Source organism: Lontra canadensis, unplaced genomic scaffold (assembly GCF_010015895.1).
Source record: "Lontra canadensis isolate GAN:19392208 unplaced genomic scaffold, GSC_riverotter_1.0 scaffold6, whole genome shotgun sequence".
Classification (NCBI taxonomy): Eukaryota; Metazoa; Chordata; class Mammalia; order Carnivora; family Mustelidae; genus Lontra; species Lontra canadensis.
The window spans coordinates 18240798-18262871 of NW_022631000.1; positions in this window are offsets into that span (position 1 = coordinate 18240798).

Sequence of the window (22074 nt, forward strand, 5' to 3'; positions counted from 1 at the left end):
ACTCTCTGGGAAGTCACAAAAACTTGCTCATTGCTAAAACAAATGTTTTTTCTGCTTGACATTTTCTATCAATATTATATATAATATATATATATTTATATATGAATTAATGATATATATTAAATATGTATTATATTAATAAATATAATATAAACAAATGTTTTATATATAGTTATACATAGTACATATAGTTATATATATGCATATATGTATATATATTCATAGTACATATATTTAATAGTCATGTACATAATATTATATAGTTATATATGCAATGTTATATATACCTAATATATATTACATTATATATTATATTCCATATTATATGTATTATATTACATATAATTTCTACATATATATGTTACACTTTATTATATCTGTCTATAGTTAAGATATGCTTTGACATGAAGATAAATCATCAGGGATAAAATCTCCTGTATTATTTGATATGTTGCTAAGTGACTATTGCCTACTCAGAAGATACACATGTTTCATGTTCAGTTTAATGAACTGATTCAGATTCCTGGACCACCTGTAAGAAAAAGTCCAACCGTTGATACGAGGATTAATAGAAAACTCTACAAATGAGTAATACTTAAAGAATGTGAACCAAAAACAGAATAAAGAAAAACAAAAGTACAAAATGAAGCAAAATTTGCTGTGGATGCATGATTTGACAAAGAGCATGAAATAAATGGCAGACTTAAAAGTTGAAGCTGAAAAACAAAGTTTCCTGATAAAGAGAGTTTGTTAGAAATGTCAATTTTTCACCATTATAAATTCATTTATAAAAGTAATTGGTTATTTGTTTTGAAAACCTACCTCCTGCCTCCCCATTATAGCTAGTCTAGGAAACAGATGTGATAATAGCTCACTCCCGCTTCCAGAGGACAGACACACACGACATGGGGATGGAGGCCCTTCCTGTCCTCCAAGCCTTACACAGAAGGTTCCCTGCATTATGCTGCAGGGGAGAGCAAGGAGGCCCGGCGGAGGGAGGGCAGCAAGAGGAAGAAAGAGCTGAAGTGTACAGGAGACAGATGGCACAGGGTGGGTTCTGAGTGCGTGAACTGGAGGTAAACAGCTCTTGTCACATTCTGCTGAGCACTTATGCAGTGCCTTCAGAATAAGTTATCACTGTCCTTCAGAGTTCTCATTAGCTCAGCAATGTCAAGTGGAGAGGTTTGGGGCCTTTCTGAGGATGCCCAGGGGAGGACTTGGTCTGAGCTGAGACACATTCAGGGGTCGGATTACCAGACTGGAAGGATCAGAAGTGCCGACACTTGAAATCTGTGGACACAGATGCAGCAAACAGACAATGAGATCAGAAAAGATCGCATATCCAAAATCAGAAATGTGGGCAGGGAAGAGAGAGGTTCTAAGCTGCGGTTGGCACCAGAAAGAATCATGAGATTTGTTCAGAAGAGCAAGGGACTGAAGCAGAAAAAGTAATAACCTAGAAATCCAAAGACTTGGTTCCAAGCTAGACCCTGTCGTGTACTACATATTTGATCTTGAGAAAGCCATCTGGTTTTTAAGCATCAGTCTTTTTTTTATTTACCAAGTTTTCAACTTTTCTAAGCTAGTATGTCTCCATCTGAAATATGGATAAAATAATAGAATCTTTCTCATTGTAATATTTTAAGAACTAAATGAGATAACCCATTAAATAAGATAACCCTGAGATATAAAAACCCTAGCATACAGTAAGCATTCAAAACATTCACTGTTGATACTTTTGTTACTCTTATTATCACTTCTATCCTACAGGGATTCAGCACAGATCCATCAGTTGAGATAGTATGTGTAAGCCTGGGGCCTGGCCATCCGTGTTCTCAGACCTTAAGCTTTGCTACCCAGCCTGTTCTATTACCCTTGTCTCCACTCATTTGATGTCTCAGGAAACATCAGTCTGTAGTCATATAACAAGATGCTGACAGCCCTAGACACTGATGTCACCAGCAGTGAACTGTCTGAAAAGGCAAGATAGTGATCCTTCAGGGAGATGAAAGTTGACAAGAACATTGAGTGCCACAAGGGCTACCTTGGCTGAGACACCAGTAACATGCCCCCCTCATTGCCCAGTTAAGATTAACTTCAGTGTGGTCATGGTAAAACCTGCCAATTTCAAGTAAAATAAAATATATGTGTACACACACACACACACACACACACACACATGCACACATACACACAGAAAAGAATGGAAATACATACATCCCAAATTTGACAGTGATTACATCTGGCCTGAGGGACAACTTTTACTTTATTCTTTATACTTTTCTGATTACCAGATTTTTCTGCAATGTATAGGTATTGGTAATATAATCAGAACAAAAGCTATAATTAAAGGCTAAGTACCTTTTACCTGGACTTTCGTGACATAAAGAAAAGAGACATAAGACTATATTGTTTAGGGAAAAGAGGAGCAGGGAATTTGAAACTATGTCCAAAGCTTTTTAGGGGCTCCTGGGTAACTTGGTTAAATGTCCAACTCTTGGTTTTGACTTAGGTCATGATCTCAGGGAGGGGGATTAAGCCCCACCTCTTGCTCCAGGCTCAGCAAAGAGCCTGCTTGAGATTCTCCCTCTCTCTGTTTCCTTCTGCCCCTCCCTTCACTCACATTCTCTCTTAAATAAATCTTAAAAAACAAAATAAAACAAAAAAGCATTTTTTCATTCTTTTTTTTTTTTTTAAGATTATTTATTTATTTATTTATTTAACAGACAGAGATCACAAGTAGGCAGAGAGGCAGGCAAAGAGAAGGGGGGAAGCAGGCTCCCTGCAGAACAGAGAGCCCGATGCGGGGCTCGATCCCAGGACCCTGGGATCATGACCTGAGCTGAAGGCAGAGGCTTAACCCACTGAGCCACCCAGGTGCCCCAGCATTTTTTCATTCTTGAATCTACTCCTTCTGTTTCCACAGTCACTCCCCTCCCTATTCTGGATCTGTATCACTAGATTACTAATAGGGTCTTACAATTTATTTCCTCGCCTCCCGCATAGCAAGAACCCATCCTGCTGCAAGCATCATCTTTGCCAGTTAACTTCCTGCTCAGTCACTTATAGTGATGTCCTGTCACATCGGAGATCACTCCACAGTTGTCCACTCTTCAGCATCTTAGGCTATATTAGCTATATTTCCTTTTGCACTCCTATTTCTCGCTAAAACTTAAGGAGCCCTCTGTGTTTCAGCTAAACCAACAGTTCTCAAACTGTGGTCCTTGGGCCAGGAGTGTCCGCATCATTGAGGAATGTGAAATGCCGTTCTCTGGCCCCACCCTAGACCACAGAATCAGAAACTGTTTTATCCAGATGTCTAGCTGTTTGTGATACACGTTAACCTGTGAGAGCAAATTTTAAACACTGAGCTAAGCTGACTTGCCGGGCTCTCTTCAAACCATGCTTGTTCATTCACAGTTGGTTGCCTTTACACATAATATGGGGACTTTGTAAAGAATCACCTTGGGTGTTGGGGCCCCTGAGTGGCTCAGTTGGTTAGGCATCAGACTCTTGATTTTGGCTTCAGTCACAATCTCAGGGTTGTGAGATTAAGTCCCGTGTCGGGCTCCTTCCTGGGTATGGAGCCTGCTTATGATTCTCTTTCTCCTTCTCTCTCTGCCCCTCCCCTCACCTTAAAAAAAAAAAAATCAATTTGGGTAGGATAAGCTACATTTCCCCAAATTTTCTTACTGGTGGGTGTCTGGTTAGGCTGGATCACTCCAGATTTCAATGCAAGACTTGGAGGATGGAAGTAAGGCACCGGCCATTGTATAGCTCACACATGTTGTCACTCACCTGCTGAATCATTTCGTAGGTGTGGGGCAGCAGCTGAGTCTGCAACCATTCCACCTCCCCAGGAAGTCTCCCTCACCTTCTCTAACTCCTGGCCAGATGGGCATTTAGCTCAGTGATGAAGGGCCCCAGCTCCTCTTAAGGACACTCACACCATCAAAGTCAGAGAAAGTGAAAACCATGAGTTCAGTCTGTGGATTCCAACTTGTGTCTGTTCTGTCTCATACCTGACTCCTTTTCCCCATCATGTATCTTACTGACTCCCATGTCTTGCATGAGATACAAAGACAACAGCTTCACAGCATGAGCCATAAGTGAAGCAGATATTTCCTCCCCTGAAGAAAAGGTGAGGGCAGAGGCAAAGGGAGAGGATTCCCTGTGTAGCCCCCACCCCACCCCAGGCCTCACTGAGGACCCAGTTTCTCCTCTATACTATTCCACATTCAGGAAAGCAACTCAAACTGGAACTCCAAGAAATTTTCCAGATAAATCCTATTCCAATTCTATTCTTTTCTTTCCTAATTCTGAAAGCTATGTTGCTGTCCTTTGGATTCTGACAGTAATCATTCTTAGGCTGTTTCTCATATGCTGGTTATGCCACCACATCTCGACTTTGAGTAGTCTGAGCCAGCAATCATGTGTTCTTTTGTCCTGCCCCCCCACCTCCCCCCTGCCAAACAGCACATAGTAAATCAAATTTTATTTAAAATTTTGTGATAAAACCTTCTCTCCCTAAGCTTCATATTCTTCCTAGACCTTCTTTATCACTCCCAATGTTTCATATCTAGGCTGATGACATTCAAATATGTATCTCCTATCTTGACCTCTTTCCTGAACCTCAAGCCATATATCCAATGCCCTACTGAACATCTCCTTAAGGAGAGCCCTAAGGTGCTTCATTTTCATTCAACAACCTCAAAAAACTGAACTTGTCATTCAGCCATTCCCAATGTTTTTGCATCTTCAATCTAAGAGAACTGCACCTCCACCCACCCTGGTGGCCAAACTCAGGCTAAGACCTGGGTGTCATTCCAGATGTCTCACTCTTTCTTTCTCCATAAACCCCATCCTATTACTGTATCATCTATCTGTTTCTCCTTGATTCTGTTTCCTGTTTCCTTGTCTACCTGTTTCCGGGTATAATGTTCCTAATGGTTAAAACAGTGGACTGCAGAAAGAGGCTCAGACGGACCTGAATTCTGTTCTACTGATCAGTCCTTACTAAAACTCAGTTCCCTCATCTATAAAATGGGAAAACAATAGTACCTATATCAAATGATTGTTATATTAACACAGACAACTCTTATGAAGTCATAAATAATCCATCACGTGGCAAATACTCAGTAAACATTAGATATTTTTATTCTTCCTTCAGGTATTACTCTAAGCTAGGTCACTACCACTATCTCTTTCCTTGATTATATCACATATTTCTAACTGGTTTCCTTGCTGCTAAACTTTCTTCACTCTCTCTCTCTCAATTATAGACGTAGAGTTTTATAAAATGTCATCAGCAATTTCTAAAATACCATTAATTATTTCTCCAAATGCCACATATATTTTAGAATGGCATTTTAAGTATATTAATGTTTCAGATGAAATAAACTTGATTAACAAATTTATATAGTCTGAGTGCCAAGAACTAGTGTGGTTGGCATGAGTCCCCAATTCCCCCTTTGGGTATTTTAAGGCAGAGAGGTACCAAAGCACAGAGACTTCCAGAAATGTCCTTGAAGATCCCTAAAATTCCATAAGAAATATATGCAATACTCCTACTTATTTATGACCCGTCTATTTTTCTGGGGCAGGGTATGGGTATCTGTGACTTTTCTCCTTTTCTCTGTCACTCAGATTGGAATGTCCTAGGATTACAGTAAAAATATTTGCCCTATCCTTGTACAGTGATATGTCTACCCACAGCAATAAGTAACTCTGACCAAGACAGACAGACTTAACAGCTGCACAGCAGATGGACCTCAGTCATGTTTTAGGTGACTGCTTCGACTGAGTATTATAAAATAGGATAAAATTCTGCCAATTTCCCCTTGCAATTATAGAAGTATAGTGAGGATGTAAAAAGATTTAGTATTCATTAAAGTGAACATCCTTAATGAAGTCTTTGCTTTCTATTTCTGAAAAGCTGCATGTTTTCTTATGAAACCAAAGTACTTTATTTGTACCCCTAATGAATTCTGGCCTCTATTAGCGTGGGCTATATACGTTGCTCACCTTCCCCACTAAACTGTGAGTGACTTGAAGGCAATTCTATGTCTGATCCATCTTTGTATTCCAGCACTTGCACACTCTCTTGCCTACAGTATGTGCTCAATGAATACTGAATTAACAAACAACCAGATGAATAAATATCCCATTGAAATTTTCATAATTAAATCATACTTTATAATGAAGTGGAACAAGTCACTATTTAAAGGTACTCTGTGGAAAATTGTTATGTATAATGCCAAATCTCCTCATTGTTTATCATATATTTCATATATCAAGTTTACTTAATTTAATACAATTCAAAAGTGCACAGATTGAGCATCTGTTACCGTCCATTGACTGATAAGGTGCTGAGATACAACGAAGAATGAGATATGGTCCCTGTGGCAAATTTCATTTTCTGCTGTTTTTCTATTGTGAATTACTGCCACTCTTTCCACAGAGTGGCAGAGTCCATGTCCCTCCATGAATATGAGTGGGATTTTAACTGTTCCATCTCATAAAGATGCTATGGGACCTCTCTGTCCAGGTCACCTAAAGGATTCAGCTTCTGTCTTGTTCTCCCTGTCAGGACATTCACAAGCTTGGAACCCAGCCACCATGCCACGAGGAAGCCCAAACTAGTGCTAAAAAAGAGACAATAAGCCCAGAATGGAGTCAGTTGTGCTAAACCCCACATTAGCAAACCAGGACTTCATACCTAACTAACTGTAGTTTCAACCCCTTCCAGGAATATAACCTTTATCCAGTCAACCTGGAATTACCTGGTTACCACTATGAGGTGACCTGCCCAACAAACCCTTACCATTCCCCTTAGGAGGGCAACATTGCCTGAAACATTGCATTCTTTGTTAATCATATCCTTTCTTTTGCCCCCTTTAAAAACCTTTCCTTTTCCATAGCTTGGTGGAGCTCCTTTCTGTTTGCTAGACGGGATGCTGCCTGATTTACAAATTGTTGAATAAAGCCAGTTAGATCTTCAAATGTACTCAGCTGAACTTTTGTTATTTAAGATGTCCACATGGAGAGCAGAGAGGCCACAATGGTGAGGTCCACATGAAGAGGAACTGAGGCCCTCCAGTGAACACATGGAATCAAACACCAGACATTTGAATGCACAAGTATTTATATCACAGTTTCTCATCCTTGGCATCATGGACATTTGGGGGAGGATAAGTCTTTGTTTGGGGAGGGGAGGGTCCTGTGCATTGTAGGACGTTGAGCAGCATCTGGCCTCTATCACTAGATGCCAGTAGTACCCTTCCCCCAAGTTGTGTCAATCAAAAATAATTCTAGACATTGCTAAATGTCCCCTATGGAGAAGGCAAAAACACCCCCAGTTGAGTACCACTGCTTTAGATGATTCTAGCACCTAGCTTTTGAGCTGCCCCTGCTAACTTTAGGTAGAAAAGAAATGAAGTATCCCCACTGAGCCCTGCCTAAATTGGAAATTTGTAAGTGGAGCAGATATTATTATTATTATAACCTACTAAGTTTTGGGATGGTTTGCTACAAAACTTTAGATAATGACAAGACCCCCTGACCTTCTAGGGTAGAAAGCAACTACAAAATCAAATAATCATTCTAGGCACTTATAAAATCTACTAGAAAGTTCTGCCTGTGAGGCACACCTTGAAGAGATGTATATGTGTGAGAGAGGCTGTGTCTACAAAGAGGGGCAGCACTCTGATAGAAATCCTAGTCTGTGGTCATACTGAGCTATTAGAGTATCTCTGTTAACCTAATTTCAGTATATATAATTACATTATCTTCCTAATTTGCTCATGTACTTTCAACTGGAAGTGGTGAACACCGGATTCTTAAATAAGTCCACAACATTAAGGTCACCTACGGTAATACACAGCTTGTTTTCCTGTAAGCTACATTAGATGACTCAATCCCAGAGTATATGGAACAACTGTGAACTAATATTCTGAACAGAGCTGTGGCAGGGTCATGTTTGGTCTGCATAGCACTTGTAATATATCTTCAGATATCAAGGAAAAAGTCTGGGTACAAAGTGTGGATATGCAGTGACTCAATACAGTATATATATGCTAAAGTTACATTTTTTAAGAATTTAAAATTAAAATAAGACATGGTAGTATGAAAAAAAAAGACATGATAATATGTATACCTGGAATCTAAGGTTTTACATAATCACAGCTAGTACTGTGAGCTGTGTCTCCCTTTCATAATGGCAATGGTTACTGCTGAATTCTTGCTCTTGGGCCCAGTGCAGCTGATGCTGCAGTGTTAATCCTCAGCATAGCCAAGCTACAGCAGATCAAGTAAGTGACTTGTCCAAAGAGCCTATGGGATTTGAAGACTTTTTCTCTGACTTCTAAGCCTGTTTTCTTTCCACAAAACCTGTTCTGTTTATCTTTGTTTCCTCACTTGTTAACACAGTGTGTAGTACATAGATAGATACTGAAATGGGTTTGTAGTTGTTGATTAAAAATAGCTTTGACTCACAAACGTAATAGCTGGGCATGGAAAAGAGAGAATATAGCGCACTGGATTGATCATTATGATGGTTAATCCATGTTTGTTGATTGCCATGTAATAGAGGAGTTACCAAATAAGTGATTATTCTAGATGATCAAGCCAACTGAATCAGTTTGACTTTGCAGTATGACTCATTGCGTAGCAATCAGCCATCGAATAGCAAAACTCATCTTCTGTGTAAACATAGCCTTAAAAGGGTCTGCTGTAGGGGTGTCTGGGTGGCTCAACTGGTTCAGCAACCAACTCTTAATTTTGGCTCCGGTCATGATCTTAGGGTCATGAGGTGGAGCCTCACATCAGGCTCTGTGCCCAGCGGGGAGTCTGCTAGAGATTCTATCTCCTTTTCCCTCTACTCCTCTTCCCCCTACTCTTTTTCTCCCTCTCATAAATCAATCAGTCAATCTATCTATTTTTTTTTTAAAGGGCCTGCTATATAGCAAGTCTTTATTTCCCTGTTCTATGAAGGGAATGTTGCTTAAGGAAGGGAAAGTAGCCAGCATTAGCTCTTTCTCATAAGGAAAGTGACAAACTGTTGAGAGAGGCTGAATCTGATGAATCTATATAAAAATATCCTCAATGTATAAGGCTAACTAACAGAAAAAGTCCTATGTTGGTTATGGATTATTATTAATATAGAGCGATGCCCACAAATGGTGAATGAACAAATGAATGAGTGGCTAAATAAGTGACATGTGAATAAATAATAAAATAGTAGCCCAAACCTGTCACAGGCATTGTCTACTGACATCCAATGATAGAACTGCAAAGTGAACTTATCATAGGAATATTTACACAGAGACCAATTGCAAACGATGGTGATTAATATTTCAAATTGGTTGATAACTTGTTATTTGAATTAAACCTTTTTCCTCTCAACTGCTTCCTGCTTCATGTGGATTGCTATAAAATTTAGATTCACACTGTTGTGTATAGGCATATGTGAGAAAGAGAAGGAGGGATTGGGCTGGGGCTGGGGTGGGAGACAGTAGCCTCAAGAAGTACTTCTGCCACATACACTCTTAATTTTTCACAACTTTAGTCTCTTTCTGGTAGCATATGGCCCTGATCATGTAGTTCAAAGCTACACAAACCAGTATCTCTTCACCTGAGCAGGAAGCAGCAAATTAAACCTCTTTCCTGCAACAGCAAAAGGTAAGGAGGAAAGAGAGGTTCAACAGTTTTCAACTGGGGGTGCTGCAGCCTTCCTAGGGGGTGTTTGGAAATGTTTACGGGGTTTGGAGTTGCCACAGTGACAGGAAGCACCAATGGTATTTAATGGAGAAGATCCTGGAAAGGAAAACATCCTTCAATATACAGGATGGCAAAAGAACTTCCAAAAGGAAAACTCTTCCTGCCCCAAATAATAATATCCATGAGAAAGACCACCTAATTTCCCTATAGAACTTCACAGTCACAGGCCAGTTGTTCAGTTATCAACTAGGAGACCCAAACTCTAGCCATTATTACATATAGGAAACATGCCAGGATTTGGACAAAAAAATTTTCCTGATCCAAAGCAAAGAAAATCCTCATGCTGCTTTCAACAATAACCTCCAAACCCTTCTCAACCTTAGGAGTAGCACCTCTGATTTGCTGTAGGCACTAGAAATTTCAAAGAGGGGAGCCAATGAATAAACAAATGCTGAGCTTCTGTTTAACCCAAGAACTATCCCCTGCTTATAAGCTTGGTTGAACATTCAGTAGATTAACAAAGGGAACCAGGTGGGTTGCAGGGTGAAAACCTCACTTAAAAGGTCTGTAAAATGTCTCCTTCCTCCACCCCTGGTCTTGGGGGACATTCTGGTTCTTGTGTATTTCTGGAAGACAATTAATGTCGTTCACTACACAGGTGGGCTGAGGGTTTTAGCAGATGGTGACAGGATGGCTGTAAAAGAGAAAAGAGCTCTTGCAGATGGTATACTTACTCCTTTCTGCATTTTTCTTTTTGGAGGGGGAAGGGAGGGAGGGAGTTTCAACATGGTGCAACAAGGCTGCAAACTCCTGAAGAATTTAATCTCATACGTTTTCTGAAGTCGCCACATTATTATCTTTCATCACATACCGCAGAGGAGAAATCAAGCAAGAACTGGAGAGAGGACAAGAGGAAAAATCCTTTTACACGGACTCTGGAATTACCCTTCATGGATCTGAAGCCTGTTAATGCGGTAAATTTCCCCTGTATTTTCCTTCTCCAGGTGAAATAAGCTAATTACTACAACTTTTTTCTCATGGGTTATTTTTTTTTTCAATCTTGTGCAATTATTTTTGGTGCCTGACTTCCAGCTATATACGTTCTGCTCATCCTGTGATTCTGAGAACTACAAGTTGGTCACAATATTCTGATAATGGCTTGCAAGATAGGCGCTACCTCGACTGCTGATCTCCTGTTAGATGACAACACAATCTCCCTTGGCAGTCTCATCCAATGGAGAGAAGGTAGTTAATGAAGCCAGTCATACGTGGGCAGCTTCTGCCACGGTGTGGGCACAGCTTTCCCACCATAATGAGCAGCCACAGCCATTAATTGGGCTGCAGATCTCTTGAGTTTTCCAAGCCTACTTCAGCTCCTGTCGTCATTGCAAAGATGGCAAGTGGCAAGTTTTTTGCAAAGTACTGGATCCTGCAAATGTGATCCTAGCAAGTTCATCCCCAAGGATGATTATCTGCTTCCTTTTTCTGTGCTGGCTTTGGGGGAAGTGTCCTTAGGCCATTTCTTCTGCCTCGACTTTGGTATCAGAAAGGGGAATAAATGATAAAGTGGGAGTACCTTTCAATTATTACCCCAATGATTTGTTCACATATTCATTTCTCCATCAATTTAGCAAATATACACTGGGATATATACTGGGAACCTTCTGTGGGACGATCTTGGGAGAGTTACCAGATAAAAGGCAAATAAGATTATGGCCCTAAAGCAGCTCTAGGAGAGGCAGACTGACAAGGAAATCAAGAATTATAATTCAGTGTAATTGCTATGTTATTTTTTTAAATGTATAAGATGCTATGGAGGCACTATTTCAGCCTGGAGGGTCAGGATCAGAAAAGCTCATAGAACAGGCCACCCTGGGGGCACCTGCGTGGCTCAGTGTGTTAAAGCCTCTGCCTTCAGCTCGGGTCGTGATCCCAGGGTCCTGGGATTGAACCCCGCATCGGGCTCTCTGCTCATCAGGGAGCCTGCTTCCTCCTCTCTCTCTGCCTGTCTCTCTGCCTACTTGTGATCTTTGTCTGTCAAATAAATAAATAAAATCTTAAAAAAAAAAAAAAAATGAACAGGCCACCCTAAAACAGAGTCCTGAAGAATAATTAGGTGTGACTCTGTCAGGAAGCCAAAGATGGGGAGAGCACACCACAGAGAAGATGGAGCCTGTGTAAAGGCACAGGAACATGAAAGAGCATTCCAGAAACACTAGTAGGTAGAAAAACTGTGGCATAGGATACAGGTGGGATATGGCAGGCAGGAAGCTGAAGACAGAATGGCCAGAAAGACTTTAGAACTTAACTCGAAGCTAATTAAGAACCAGCATAGCAAACTCCCATCAAGTACAAGACACTTGGCAACCTTAGTTTAGGGGGCTTGGTTTCAGAACAGGGAACTATAGTACAACAAACAGACTTTACCCTCCTCAGAATTTACCCACAGCAGCTTTCTCTGCATTAGAATGTCACACAGTGTGGAGAGCTATTGCCTTGTTAGACAATGGGCTTAGTTTTCAATGAAAGGTCTCATTTCCTCAAGCAACCAAAGACTAGGGCCAGGAATGTAAGTGGCTCCCTCAACGTGTTGCTTTGGCCACCCAGAGTTCAGTTCTCTTTTTTAAAATGGTACTCTTACCCCATATTTTCTTCAGAGAACCACCCTATGCCCACTAACAGTCCCTGTGTGTTTCCTCTCCTGAAGCAGCAAAGTCTGCTACTCAGCTTGGCGCATCAGCATCCCAAATTGCCACAGTCATGGTGACTGGCTCTGAAATGGACTCACAGCCCAGTGGGTCAAACTGGGAGGAACCTGGGACTTTACTTAAGAGCCACCAGAAACACTTGTTCTCTCATGTCCACTGGATGCAAACATGGAAACATGGAAGGGCTAGAGTTACTGCCAGCCATCTTGCCACTATGGGGAAACTGAAAAGGACATCAACACAATAGAAAACAGAGCCAGGAAATGGAGAAAAACTAAGTCTCCCTGACATTTGTTGAGCCTCTCGGATCAAGTCACAAATGAATCCTGGACTGCCTAAAAATCTATGTCCAAAAAATCTTTCCATTTTATTAAAGCCAGCCTGAATTATATTTCCTGTCATTTGATACCGAAAAAAAAAAAATCTGTACTGATAGAATGCTAAAATTCTTTTTCAAAAATCATATCTTTAAAAATGTAGTGTCTTAAGGGATAGAATATACTGAACATTAAACAGGCAAAGAGTAATGGAATAGGATCCATAAAACTTGTTTTCCAGGTCTGACTTGGACACTTATTAGTTATAGAGTTTTGGACAAATTACTTCATCTTTTTGAGCTTCAAATTCTCTACATCTAAAAATATGGATAATAATTTCACCCCCTCCCCATATCACAACCTTGCAGTGAAAATCAAATTATGGACTGATTTGTCAAATCTGAAGTGCTAAATGAATGAAATGGCTACTAAAATATTCATATGTTTTAGGAAGCCCTGAAAGAGGTTAGTGTCACATTAAGAATCAGTCTTATTTTTCCCAGTTGTCTAAAATAGGTCTGAGGATATTGATATCCAACCTGCTATAAAGCATCAGTTTCTGAAAATTGAAATGGAAATCAGCATTATCTCAGGTCAGAAGCCAGCTAAGCTTAAAAATGTGCTGTGCCCACGGTAACATGGTACATGCTAATTGGCATTATATTGGCCGCCATTTAGGCAAAGAAAGAAAAATGCAAGAAAACTATGTCTAGTATCTACTTAGATCCCAAAGAGGTCCAAAAAATTCAGCTAATTAAACAAAATGAAACAAAAGCCAACCTAACTGACTTTACCTTTCAGGTCCTTAGCCACAATTTTAACTTTTTTTTTTTTTTTTTAAACCTGGTTGTTGTGGTGACTTGTCCCACGGTGACAAAGTTTAGCTGAGTTCTAAACATATGCTACATCATCAAGGGTTTCAAAAAGCCCCTACTTGTTCACACATTTTCTTTCTCAACAACCTGCCCATGATCACCTAGTGCCATCACTTCTTCTACTGGGGATCTCACAGGTTTCCCAACTGTTTAGCAAGACATTTAAGTGACCTTAGAGTCTTCCTATATCCTGTCACCAGTCCTAGCCATTTTCTCTCCCTTCCTCTTCCTGATCCCAGCCAGAAGATTAGTATCTTAGCCATGTTGTAATTCTTACACACAACAGGGAACAGTCACACTGTTCCTTGGAATATACATTTTCATACCTCATTTAGTTCGTTCTGATTGCAATGTCCATTCCACAGTTTATCCTACCTTCCTTCTCTGACTACTAAATCCTATTCTCTTTTTTTTTATAACAGAGATCTTAAAAATTGAAATGTTTACTGGGCTATGTGACTGAATAAAACTGGGTAGTATAAGAAAAATTGTATTGCTGTCCCAGTCTCTCTTTTGATAGAATCATGTGACAAAGAATTATTTCTCTACCGTTAAAAAAGATCAAATTAAGATCAATAGATGATAAGAGGTGACTGATGCTGCCTGCCTGTTGAGGACACAATAAGGAATGGTAGGGACTGTGGATTACTGAAGACAAGATCACATATTCTTTCTCAAGGGACCAAAGAACTCTCAGAGTAGACAATTTACTGCCTTGTAAGTATGTATGCTTAATGTTGACAGATCTTTCCATTTTCAAGATAAAACATAAATCTTTATTTTTATGTGAACTCTTCTGAGAAGGCTGGATCAACATGTTCTGTTGGCTATATCCAGCCCAAGGGCACACACGTGTAAATCTCAGCCCTAGGACCTTGTTCAAACACTGCATCCTCTGTAATGCCTTCTCTTACTCCCCTGACCCACTGGAAGGTTCTTTTGCTCCTCATTCATGGACTGATTGACAGACTACAACCAGCTACCATCCTGAAGCATCAGTGACAAGGTGGACTTCGTGTGGAGCATAATCACATGGGCAGGGCAAGGCGCAAATTGGAACACATGCTCATGCACCCTGTGCCCCGTCCCCTCAGCCAATCCGACCTCGTCTCTGATGGGAAGTGTGATGTATGTTGCCAGCATTCCATCCCCAAAGCACCCCATGGCATCTATTTTCTGCCACATCACTGTCATGCAGAAAGCAGCTCGGTCTGCACAGGCATCGTCCCAAACCCAGGGCATGATCATTTTGGTGACGGTTTTTAAGGTAAACACCTACCCACTCTTAAGTAGGAAGGTATGTAACAAAATGCAGATGCTACACACCTGGTCTTAAACGGTCTTTCTAACAATAGCACAGGGTTTTAATTTTGAAAATGCTATGTCTCTGGGGCATTTATTTTTAATATTCATTGACTTTGTGTTTCTTCTGGTGGGAACCCTAGACTGGGGTGAGGAAACAAGTGAAAAGGAGACAATCCCCCAATGAAGGATAATAAGATCCCACAATCTGGTAACAGGCCAAAAATTCAGACCAGCAATGCCAGAACCCCAGGGAGAGGCTGGGAACCCTGGACTGAAAAAGCTGAAATATATAATATTCACTTTTAAGATTTCCTTCTCTGCAGTGAACTTTTCTTATGTCATCCTCATCTCTTAGTCAAGATTATTTTAGATGACAGCCTTTTTGCTATTAGCTAGGAGTGAGCTATCACAGCATGAAGAGGTGACAGGGAGATGACTGGGGATGGGGCCAGAAGGTACATGTGAGCACAACAAAGCCACACACAAGATGGCATTTGTTATGAGTTTGACTGTGCCACCCCAAAAGATGGTGAAGTCCTAACCCCCAGTATATGTAACCTTATTTGAAAATAGGGTCTCTATAGATGATCAAGTTAAAATGAACCTTAGGGTGGGCCTTAATACAATATGACTGCTTGTCCTTATAAAAAGGGGCTATTTAGACACAGAGACATGCAGAGAGGGAAAATGGCCTGAAGAGACAAGGGGAACACTATATAGAGCCCAAGGAATGCCTGGGGCTACCAGAAGCCAGGAGAGAAACCGAGATCAGATTCTCCTTCATAGCCCTCAGAAGGAACCAACCTGGCCAACACCTTGATTCTGGACTTCTGGCTTCCAGAACTGGGAGACAATAAATTTCTGCTATTTAAGTCCCCTAGCTATGCTACTTGGTTATGGCAGCCCCAGGAAACTAATACAGTATTTCTCCAGTGAACCTCTGAGATAACTGCACATAGGATTGGACTCTGGCAGTTACACAGGAAGGATTCTCAGATTATTGTCATTTAGATATTAAAGGAAAGGGCAGAAAACTTACGAACACTTAGAGAGCTAAATGTCTCCCTGTGGCTTTCAAAGTGGAGCACTTCAGCTCTCCTATTGTATCACAGGAATGACCAATGGGAATTAAAACTCTTTCATGGCACATAATACAACGTAGTACAACACAAAGTCCTTTTTGGTTAATTTCACCTTCTTTTTGGTTCCCAGCAGACCAGTGGCATTTAATATTAAATAAATATCCGATCAATTACACCTACTTTGAGGCCTTTTCTATATTTGGGGTTTCCAAAAATACCCAGTCCCTCTGATTGCAAATATGACCAAAGGTGTTTGCCCTCAGAAGATCTAGGCCAAGGAAACTAATTTCCTAACAACCTTGGAAGAGTGTCGTTAAGAAAAGGATGAGGTTGTTCAGGGTTTTCAGTGGTTTGAAGGTAATATTAAGCACATTTTCTGAAGCTTGCTTTTTTCACTTGGCAATATATCATGAGCTTTTCTCTGTGTCAATAAATATTCCTCTACAACATGATTTTTAAAATCTACAGGGATCCCATCGTCAGGAAGTACATTCCATAATTCATTTAACTAATCCTCTATGCCTGAGACAAGTCAATGAAAAATCAAGATAGTGAGTTGAGCCCAGAGGTGTGCATGCCCTAAGGACCAGCTCTCTACGACCATCTGTTTCATATTCCTCTATAAATCTCTATATGGTGTTTCCTTTGTCCAAGAGAGTGCCTCGTGGAATCTCATTTGCCAGTCTGTGGGTATTTCTAGGGCACTGAAAAAAAATGTCACCAAGCTCCTGAATATATCACCCATCCATTCACTCAGAAAATGAATATTTATTTTATGCTCAACATGTGTCAGGTACTATTTTGGTGCCTGATGACAGAGCAATGAGCAAGACAGATATGGTCCCTGCTTTCTTGGAATTTAAAATCCAAGTAGAGTACACAAATAAATAAGATAAATTCAAACAGTTGCTATGAAAAAAAAAAAAAGTAATGCGGGCGATATGAAAAGAGTTGACGGGAAGAGGATAGTTTAGATGGAGAGAGAAGTAATAGCAAATTAACTGAGACCTGAAAGAAGAAAAGACCTGTGATGTCAAAAGCCAGGGAAATGTGTTCCAGGTAGAAGCAACAGCCAGAGTAAAGACATGATGTGGGGAGAAGTCTGACATGTTCAAAATAAAAAGTTGGCCAGCGTGGCTGCTCAGAGTGCCAGAGTGGGTGATACAGAGAAGAGCTCAAGAAGTAGACAAATGCGAGCTCCAGGAGCTCCTTGCAAGAGTTTACTCCCAGCACAGCATGTCAGACGCAGAGATTATAAAGAAGCATAAAAAAAGCAGAGACAGACCAGGGAGCAGGCTACTACTGTGGTTTAGACGGTTGTTGGTAGCTTGGACCACGTTGATGGCTGTAGAAATAGGAAAATGTGAATTGGTTATATTTTAATAATAGAATAGGCAGGACATGCTGACAGAATGAGTATGGATGGGTGAGCTAAAGTAAAAAATCATGGATGACAACATTTTAGCACAAAAATTTTCAGACTTATAGAAATGCCAGATGAACTGAATAATGAACACCGATACACTCACCATGGAGACTGACCATTAACATTTTACTATGCATACTTCATCACTTAAATTGTCCATCTACCTCCTCCACTATCCATGAATCTATCCATACTATTTTCTCTTATGATCTTAAGGTAAAAGAAAGTCAGAACGTCAGAACACTTCAACGCCCACCCCGTACTACCATATGTATATCATTAACTAAAATCATATGTGGCTTTGGTTCTTTTATTTTTACAGGAAAATATGCATATGATGAAATGCAAAAATCTAAAATATACCATTTAATTAGTTTTGAGAAATGCATACCCTTATATAACCCTAATTCAGGGTTTTTAAACCTTGACACCATTCTCAACCTTAACCAATTCTTTGTTATAGAGGCTATCCTGGGCATTATCAGATGTTTAGCAACATCCCTGTCCTCTAAGCAATAAAATAAAAAGCATCTCAATACTTTGCAAAAAATAATGTGTGGGGGGGTGTGTGCCCAACTGATAACCACTGCCTTGATTCTTATCAAGATATAGAGTAATACAATCATCCAAAAAATTCCCTCATATACTTTCCCAGAAAATCCACACCCCTTTCTCCAGAGGTAACCTATGTTCTAATTTTTTGCCACACAGAATAGTTTTGCATGTTCTAGAACCTTATATAAGTAAAAGCATGCTACATGTGCTCTTTTGTGGAAGGCTTTTTTTCAGCAAGCATGTTCTGACATTCATCAATGTTGCTGTTTATACCAAGTTTGTTCCTTCTCAGTGCTAAGAAGTACTCCATTATATGACTATACCAAAATTGTTTACTCAGTCACTTGTGGCTGGACAACTAGGTGGCACCAGTTCTAGATATTATAAGTAACTGTGATATTAACTTTCTCATATAACTATTTTTGCAGGTATGTTCTCATTTACCTTCGGTAGGAGAACAATCACTGAGCCATAGGATAGGTTTATGTTGTTAAACTGCCAGCCCTTCTTAGGAAAGCAATTATACCTCTTTATATTCCCATCCACAAGCTAGGAGATTTCCAATTGTTCCATATCCTTGCCAATACTTGGTGCTGTCAGTGATTTTAATTTTAGCCATTCTGGTGGGTGTCTAGCATATCTCATTGTGGTTTTAATTCTTATTTTCATGTTAACTCTAACACTGAATGTTTTTTCAGGTGTTTATTGGTCATTCAGTTTTCTTTGTGAAATATGTATTTAAACTCCCCTTTTTTAAAGTTGAGTTATGGTTTTATTATTAATAAGAATTCTTTATATGTATTAGATATTGGTCCTTTGATGTATGTTTTATTCATATTTTATGTAGGATAATTAAACTAATATAAATTGTATAAATAGTATCTTTTCATAAACAATGATTCTGATGAAATCAAATTTACCAATTTTTCTTTTTTAGTTGCTATTTTCTGTGTCCTAAGAAACTTCTCCCACTCTCAAAGTCTCAAAGATAGTCCTCTGTGTTTCCTCCTAGAATCTTTATTGCTTTAGCCTTTACATTAAGGTCTAGGGTTTATTTCAAGCCTTTTTTTTTTTTTTTTTTAATGGTGTGAGGTAATGGTCACAATTCTTTTTTTCCCCCAATATAAATATCCACTTGCTCTAGCACATTTTGTCAAAAAAAAAAAAAATCCTTTCCCTATAATACGGCTTTGATGACTTTGTTAAAAATCAAATCAGTATATTAGCATAGGTCTAATTCTGGACTCCCTATTCTGTTCCATTGACCTATATGTAAATACTTTCACAAGTACCACACCTTCTTAAGTACCATAATTTGGTAGTAAATTTGAAGCCAGGTTAAGTCCTCCAACTTCATCATTTTTCAAGATTGTTTTAGATATTCCAATTCTTCACAGTTATATATAAATGTTAGAATCAGCATATTAATTTCCTTTTCTTTTTTTTTTTTTTTAATTTGACAGAGAGAGAGAGATCACAAGCAGGCAGAGAGGCAGGCAGAGAGAGAGAGGGGAGGAAGCAGGCTCTCCACGGAGCAGAGACCCCGACGCGGGGCTCGATCCCAGGACGCTGGGATCATGACCTGAGCCGAAGGCAGAGGCTTTAACCCACTGAGCCACCCAGGCGCCCCTCAGCATATTAATTTCTTAAAAGAAAAGAAAAAAGCCAGGTGTGATTATTTGTGGGATTTCATTGAATCTATAGATTATTTTGGAGAGAATTAGCAAACTAATAGTAGTGTGTCTTCTAGTCAATGTGCAAGATATATCACTCTATCTTCTTCTCTAACTTTTCTTAGCAGTGTCTTATAATTTTTAATGTAATTGTCTTGTTAAACCTGTTCCTAAAGTATGCTATGCTTTTTTATCTCTACCGTAAATGGAATTGCTTCTCAAATTTTATTTTCCTCTTTTATGCAGTTAAATATGGAAAATGAAATCAATTTTGGTATCTTGGCCTTGTATCCTGAGACATTGTTAAATTCATATACTAGTTACTTTTTTTTAAAGGTTCATTAGGCTTTTTTAACATGACAATTATGTCATCTGTGAATAAAGCCTTATTTATTTCATTTCTCATCTTTATATCTTTTATTTCCTCATATTTTCTTATTGTAATGCCTAGGATTTCCAATAAAATGTTGATAAAAGTGTTAAGAGTGGACTTTCTTACCTTGTTTGTGGTACTGGGAGGAAGCATTCACTATTTCAACATTAAAAATGTTAACCGTTGGGGCATCCAGGTGGCACAGTCTGCCTTGGGCTCATGTCATGATCTCAGGGTCCCGATATCAAGCCCTGCACTGGGCTCCCTGCTTAGCAGGGAGCCCGTTTCTCCCTCTCCCTCTGTTCCTCCCCCCGGCTCACTCTCTCTCAAAGAAATAAATTAAAAATCATTTTAAAAAGAATCATAACTGTTGGTTTTTCATAGATGCCTTTGATCAAAATGAGGAAACTTCCTCTATTCCTAGAGTGCCAAAGGTTTTTATCAATGAGTAGGAGTGAATGTCATCAAATGATTTTTGTGTGTGTGTATCTATTGAGATAACTATGCTATTTCTCCTTTATTCTATTAATAAGGTGAATTACAATGATTCACTTTTTAATATTAAATCAAATATTACCAGAGATAAACTCCACTTGGTATTATCCATGTTATGTGCTGTTGGATTTTATTTCCTAATATTTGAAGGATTTTTTTGCATTTTTGGTTCATGAGGTGCATGCGATAGTAATTTTATTTTTGTGTAATGTTTTGTTAGGTTTTCTAATCATAGTTTTCCCATATTTTGTTTGTTTTGTTTGTTTTTACTTTGGGCAACTAGTTAAATAACATTTTAAGATATCAAAGACTGGCAAGAACATGCTTGGGCAAATTGGGAGTCAAGAATTCTACCTGACTTGTTTAGTTGAAATCCTATTCATATCCAAGGAAAAATTTCAAGTAAATAGTTGTATAAATAAATTTAAAGCTTAATGGAAAGGGCTGATGAATTAAGCGTGAGAGTTATCAGTATATACTGGAGTATCAGTATCTGTGGATGTTTAAATCCACAGAAATGAATGAGAAAACCTACTACTATAAGAGTGTATATCATAAAGAGAGCTAAGGAGAAGCTCTGAAACACTATAATAATAAGAGACTGAGTGGGACTGTAAGAGCCAATAAAAGACTGAGAAATAACAGCCTGTAGGGAAGAGGAAAACCAGTTGTTTGTGGTTTATACAATTAAAAAAAGAGAGAAGTGTTTCACACTGAGTACTGCTGCTAGCTCAGTAAGATGAGGACAGAGAAGTGACAATGAATTTGGCAATATAAAGTCATTGGGGACATGGACATGAATCTTTCAAGGGTATGGAGATGGGGTAGAATGAGGTTCGGACAGAGTGGATAAAGAGAGAATGGAAGTAAGGGAAAGGTGAAATCAAGTACAGCCAACTTCTTTTAGAAATTTTCCCATGAAGAATAGCAAAGAAATAGGGCTGGAGAGGATGAGTAGCCAAGAACAATGAGAAAAAGAGTATTCCAACTCCTTCAACATAAGTAAAACAAAACAGAAAAGGGGACAATTTGAATTAAAATATTAATGATAGTGAAGAGAGCTGTAGACTAAAGGATCAGACGAGGGTTCTGTTTCCAGCTTTAAAGTTTACTGACGACATGACTGAGGGCAGGTCATTTCCCTTTTTCTGAGCTTCAGTTTTGTTATCTGTAAACTGATGTCTTGGAGTAGATATGAAAAAAGACAATTTAAATACTCCTCAACTTCTGTGAGTTTCCTGCAGGTCTCATAATGAAACTGGTCTCTATTCCATCATGATTACATCTTAAAAATTACCAGTAATTGTGTTTTATCTATCATGTCTCTTAATTGTCTGTTTTATGCATATTGTAAAAGTAGTATGAAAATGGCAAGCCAAGTCTGCTTGATTACTCTAGAGAAGAGGGTATACAGAGAGTGAGAATTCTACTTATGTGAAAATAAGCTGTGAAGAGAAGAAATCAGGCCAGCATGAGAAAGTTCCAGGGAAAGAGTGGATACAGAGCCAGGGGAATTTCCTCAACAGAGGAAACACAGCCACAGATGCT